Below are 7,048 nucleotides of genomic sequence, written 5' to 3'. Positions count from 1 at the left end.
AGGTTACAAGGAGCACTCCTTGTCTATGCATTACCGCCAGCGACACAATAAGAATCCACACTCCCTGCAATTTGTGGGTATAGATATCATCAAAAGTAACTGGAGAGGTACCCACAAAAAACGCGCGGTCTCTATGCTTGAGACCAAGTGGATTTATCTTCTACAGTCCCAAGCTCCACAAGGGCTAAATGTAGAATTAGATATCAATTGTTTTATCGATACCAGTTGATCGATCTTTAAGCACTTTTCATGATCTCACTTCTTAATCAGATTACTTTTACTTTGCCTTTATCTGTATTCCCATTTGAGTGTTTAGATCGTTTTTAAAAAAGTCGATGCACCTTTATCTCTTGATCGCTTTAACATATTCGATGCACCATAATCTCAGTACATTTGGTTTTATAATTGTATATTTTATGGGTATTACTTTTAACCAGATGTTTTTTAATCCATATGTTTGTCATATTTGATGTATTTGGTTTTTATTCAGTGCCAGAATCACTTCATATATGAGATCCCACTCATTTATATTTTTATAACCTTGCCTTTCACCAGGCCGTTTTTTGCTACAAGGGGGCACACAGTATGGTCCATGCATTACTATACTTGCCCCGTGCGTTTTTAGGATTGCAGTATCTTATTCCCAGTAAGATCACTGCAGAACCAACACCTGTATGTCCATATATTCATGTCGGTCTTCTTTAAAATGGCCGCCGCGGACGCTACTGCACATGCGCGAACGGCCGATCGCTACTGCGCATGCGCGAACCGGCAATAACGGTGCCGCCGCATTGCGGTGTTTTTGGCGCCTTTTTAGGTTTAAAACACCACACTTAACACTGGCACAGTCCCCTCTGATGATGTGTACTTACACGATACGCGTTAGGGAAGTGCCAAGCTATGTTTATCTTATGTACATGTACCTCCGGTCTGGCCGTTTATAAGCAGCTGTACCATTGCTAAGTAAGTTCTTTTCTGATTGTTCAATTTTAAATAAACGTTATCACACTATTTGAGGCCTTTTTCCACGGGCTCTTTATTTCTGGGGAGCCTGTAAATCCAGTAGGTCCTGGGACTGTGCCTAACAAGAACACATCTGAAGTGACATCCCTGGATCCGTGATACAGCTTCTCCTGGAACCGATGACATCTAGTGGTCACCCTATAGACAACACCCACCTGATCCATCAACACAGTGGCTGGACACAGCTTCCATCCGGACAGATGACATCTAGTGGTCACCCTATAGATGACACCGCCTTGCTCCAGTGATACAGTGGCTGAGTACCAGGGACAGGTCTTAAATGTCCCATGCGCTTTAACATGCGCTATCTGGTCAGTGCATTACTGGGCTTATCTTTATCATTTCTGATATCCACTATCCCTGGCTCCTCAAGTGTTGGAGACTGTATACGTATTTAGCACATCTGATGAACTGACGCCGTCTTTTTTGCCGATCCACATTCATATGGGATCTATCTTATGTGTAATCATTGTTTTAAGTTAGCGCTGCACTTTCATATTTTACCATTTACTCTGGAGGTTCACGAGGTGCCTTTTAGTGCCAGCAGCTACCCTATCTACATCCACATACTGCGCTCGATTTTATATATATATTTATATATAAGTTTATTTTATCTATTCATTACCTCTTACATCTGAGCAGCAAAAATATATTTTTTACCTGGATCCTCATGGATATTTTTGAGTATAGATCCAAAAGAGCTATCATTTCTGATGATGTATTTACATGTGAGGATGAACCAGATAATTTACATGGTCTCTTCATACATCTCTCGAATCATACCACCTCTGAGATACGGACGCTATGGGACATTTCGTTTCTTGAGAAATATATCAAGGAAGGGATGGTACCCCGATCTCTAAGGTGGGATGTACCACCGGAAACGGAGGATACAAACAGTGAAACAGAGTGGTATCTCTTTTTCAATAACATGGGGATTGACCTGCTCAAATTCCTCATTATTAGAAAAAGAAAGAAACTTGCACATTTAGATAGAGAAATCAATAAAACCAAAGAATTATTAGTGCCTTACATGGGCAGGGAAGATTACATGAATGAGTCTGAAAAATTGAAACAGCTATTGGAAAAAACAGATAAAGAGCAAAGATATAAGAAAAAGAAAAAATATCTCAGAGATCTCCATGACTATAAGGACAAAACAGTATTTAGATGGGAAGCCAAGAACTATGATTATGTAGATTCCACTCAGATGGAAACTGTAACCATTCCCACTAAAAACAATACAACAAAAAATAATGCAAAACGCAAAAAAGTTGCCAAACCTCCCCATACTCCTAATAACAACTATAGACATCATTCGGAGAATGTACCCAATTATGAGTATAACATTTCCACTCATAATAGGTTTGATGCCATTAGACATCACCCAAGTCCTAATATAGGCAACAGGGATATGAGGTCACATCCCTTGAATCATCAGGAACAATATGCCATATCCAGACCTCATCAGCAACAAAAAAGTAATTTCCGTCCAAGAGTTCCGTCCTATATTCACTCTAGGGATGACTATGATGACGGATGGAATCAACGCAATGACAGACATACTTATGACCATTATAACAGTCCTAATTATCGGACACCCCATGGAAGGGGTTACCAGACACAACAGGGTAGACAGTTCCCAAATCAACATAGACTGTCCCCCTCCTCCAATTACAGATACTCACAATATGGAGTTAACTTACAACCACCCAATACCCTAAACCAACATCATTTTTTAGGGGAAGGCTCAGGACGAAAAAGGGGTCTAGGACGAGAGGAAAACGAGGAGGAGCAAGGGTTAACCGACAAAAGAAGGAAAACCTAAACAGCTCAGGCATTTTTAACCTCAGCAATAAGATCCTCACTAATGAAGAACTAAATCTTCTAAACAAAGGACTAAAATTTGCTCCACCCGCTAAACTAAACAAATTTAATACTTTTATAGACATCCACAAGTTTGTAAGGAGACTTGCGATGAAGAGACATTTTCTAAATAAACCTATCACAAGTGTAACATCCAATGTGAGTAACCCTAATTTCAAGAACACCAATCTCAAGAATGCGTCCTTGTTTAACCCCCAGGCACAATCACATATCAATGTATTTAAAAATATGGTCCTTAAAGATCTTGATAATATACGGGTAAAAAAACGGTACAATAAGTCATTTAACCAAGACAAGATTAACATGATGACCAATGCATTATTAAAGGAAAAGGAGTTGGTAATCAGACCAGCGGACAAAGGGGGAGGAGTTGTGGTCATGAATAAATCAGACTATTTAATGCAAGTGCAGAATATCCTCCAGGATAAAAACACCTATTTAGAACTTCCGAGTAACCCTCTTTTGTCATACAAAAAAGCTTTGAAGGTTCTGATAAAAAGGGGATCCGATTCGGGAATCCTGAATAAAAAAGAGCGTGATTTTTTGTGCCCTACGGTACCCAGACTTCCGGTCCTGTACTGCCTGCCCAAGATCCACAAGGACCCAATTAACCCCCCAGGTCGCCCCATTGTGAGTGGCATAGGGTCCTTGTGCTCCCGGGTTGGTGAATATATTGACTGTTTCCTACAGCCAATAGTGCGCAACACGCCATCTTTCCTGAGGGATTCAAAACAAATCCTGGTTGAGATCATGGACATTAAAATAGAGAAGCCTACTTTCCTGGTAACGGCGGACGTTGCTTCGCTCTACAGTAATATCAAGCATGCAGATGGTTTAGAGGCGGCAGAATATTATCTGAATGAGGCCATAGACATACCACACATTCAGAAGCAATATTTATTGGAACTATTAAGCTTCGCAATGAAGCACAATTACTTTTGGTTTGACAATAAGTATTACCTGCAGACCACAGGCGTAGCAATGGGCGCGAAATTCGCTCCTAGCCTAGCGAACATCTTTATGGCAAGATGGGAGGAGGAGGTGATATATTCCATGGAATGGCCACATTTGCGTTTTTACCGACGCTACATAGACGATATAGTGTTGCTATGGGATGGCGATGACTCTTCACTACTCAATTTTTTTACCACTCTAAACTATAACAACCTAAATATTAAGCTCACTTTCAATTATAGTTACAGTAGTATTGATTTTCTGGATCTCACCCTCATTAATGACGGTACTAGAATTACCACCAAAACCTTTTTTAAAGGTACAGACAGGAATGGGTACATCCCAAAAGACAGTTGCCACCTGCCTAGGTGGCTGGATAACATTCCTAGGGGACAATTCCTTCGTATAAGGCGGAACTGTGGTGCCATGCAAGACTACATTGCACAATCCAACATTCTTAGAACTAGATTCATAGAAAAGGGCTATGACAGCCAACTATTGGATATGGAGATTGACCGAGTGGCTAGTTTGGACAGGGCCAATCTGTTAACTACCCAACATAAGACCAATAAAGAGATTTTCTGTCCTTTTACAACTGCCTTCTCGATGCAATATAAAGAAGTTGCCACTATCATTAGGAAGAACTGGAACATTCTTAAGAACGACCCGGTGATGTGTAAAGCCCTACCGGAACACCCAGAAATCATCTATAAAAAAGCACCAGCATTAAGAAACAGACTAGCCCCCAACGTTGTCAATCCTCCTAAGCAATTGACGTTTGATTTTCTGAATAGAAAAGGGTTTTTTCCTTGCAACAGATGTATGATATGCATTTGTAATGGCATTCACAAGAACCCGATAAAAAGTTTTTGTTCAAATGCTACCGGTAGATCATTTGACATTCAGTCTACTATTACGTGCTACAGCTCCTATGTTGTCTACCTTCTGGAATGTAGTTGCGGGAAGCAATATGTCGGTAGAACGACAAGGAGACTGCGAGACAGGCTGAGGGAGCACCTGGTCAATATTAAGAAAGGTTACAAGGAGCACTCCTTGTCTATGCATTACCGCCAGCGACACAATAAGAATCCACACTCCCTGCGATTTGTGGGTATAGATATCATCAAAAGTAACTGGAGAGGTACCCACAAAAAACGCGCGGTCTCTATGCTTGAGACCAAGTGGATTTATCTTCTACAGTCCCAAGCTCCACAAGGGCTAAATGTAGAATTAGATATCAATTGTTTTATCGATACCAGTTGATCGATCTTTAAGCACTTTTCATGATCTCACTTCTTAATCAGATTACTTTTACTTTGCCTTTATCTGTATTCCCATTTGAGTGTTTAGATCGTTTTTAAAAAAGTCGATGCACCTTTATCTCTTGATCGCTTTAACATATTCGATGCACCATAATCTCAGTACATTTGGTTTTATAATTGTATATTTTATGGGTATTACTTTTAACCAGATGTTTTTTAATCCATATGTTTGTCATATTTGATGTATTTGGTTTTTATTCAGTGCCAGAATCACTTCATATATGAGATCCCACTCATTTATATTTTTATAACCTTGCCTTTCACCAGGCCGTTTTTTGCTACAAGGGGGCACACAGTATGGTCCATGCATTACTATACTTGCCCCGTGCATTTTTAGGATTGCAGTATCTTATTCCCAGTAAGATCACTGCAGAACCAACACCTGTATGTCCATATATTCATGTCGGTCTTCTTTAAAATGGCCGCCGCGGACGCTACTGCACATGCGCGAACGGCCGATCGCTACTGCGCATGCGCGAACCGGCAATAACGGTGCCGCCGTATTGCGGTGTTTTTGGCGCCTTTTTAGGTTTAAAACACCACACTTAACACTGGCACAGTCCCCTCTGATGATGTGTACTTACACGATACGCGTTAGGGAAGTGCCAAGCTATGTTTATCTTATGTACATGTACCTCCGGTCTGGCCGTTTATAAGCAGCTGTACCATTGCTAAGTAAGTTCTTTTCTGATTGTTCAATTTTAAATAAACGTTATCACACTATTTGAGGCCTTTTTCCACGGGCTCTTTATTTCTGGGGAGCCTGTAAATCCAGTAGGTCCTGGGACTGTGCCTAACAAGAACACATCTGAAGTGACATCCCTGGATCCGTGATACAGCTTCTCCTGGAACCGATGACATCTAGTGGTCACCCTATAGACAACACCCACCTGATCCATCAACACAGTGGCTGGACACAGCTTCCATCCGGACAGATGACATCTAGTGGTCACCCTATAGATGACACCGCCTTGCTCCAGTGATACAGTGGCTGAGTACCAGGGACAGGTCTTAAATGTCCCATGCGCTTTAACATGCGCTATCTGGTCAGTGCATTACTGGGCTTATCTTTATCATTTCTGATATCTACTATCCCTGGCTCCTCAAGTGTTGGAGACTGTATACGTATTTAGCACATCTGATGAACTGACGCCGTCTTTTTTGCCGATCCACATTCATATGGGATCTATCTTATGTGTAATCATTGTTTTAAGTTAGCGCTGCACTTTCATATTTTACCATTTACTCTGGAGGTTCACGAGGTGCCTTTTAGTGCCAGCAGCTACCCTATCTACATCCACATACTGCGCTCGATTTTATATATATATTTATATATAAGTTTATTTTATCTATTCATTACCTCTTACATCTGAGCAGCAAAAATATATTTTTTACCTGGATCCTCATGGATATTTTTGAGTATAGATCCAAAAGAGCTATCATTTCTGATGATGTATTTACATGTGAGGATGAACCAGATAATTTACATGGTCTCTTCATACATCTCTCGAATCATACCACCTCTGAGATACGGACGCTATGGGACATTTCGTTTCTTGAGAAATATATCAAGGAAGGGATGGTACCCCGATCTCTAAGGTGGGATGTACCACCGGAAACGGAGGATACAAACAGTGAAACAGAGTGGTATCTCTTTTTCAATAACATGGGGATTGACCTGCTCAAATTCCTCATTATTAGAAAAAGAAAGAAACTTGCACATTTAGATAGAGAAATCAATAAAACCAAGGAATTATTAGTGCCTTACATGGGCAGGGAAGATTACATGAATGAGTCTGAAAAATTGAAACAGCTATTGGAAAAAACAGATAAAGAGCAAAGATATAAGAAAAAGAAAAAAT

The sequence above is a fragment of the Staurois parvus genome, unplaced genomic scaffold, assembly GCF_062004578.1.
Source record: "Staurois parvus isolate SC_StPar_1 unplaced genomic scaffold, SC_StPar_1.0 ptg000997l, whole genome shotgun sequence".
NCBI classification, from domain to species: domain Eukaryota; kingdom Metazoa; phylum Chordata; class Amphibia; order Anura; family Ranidae; genus Staurois; species Staurois parvus.
Note: the sequence above shows the minus strand (reverse complement) of the source record.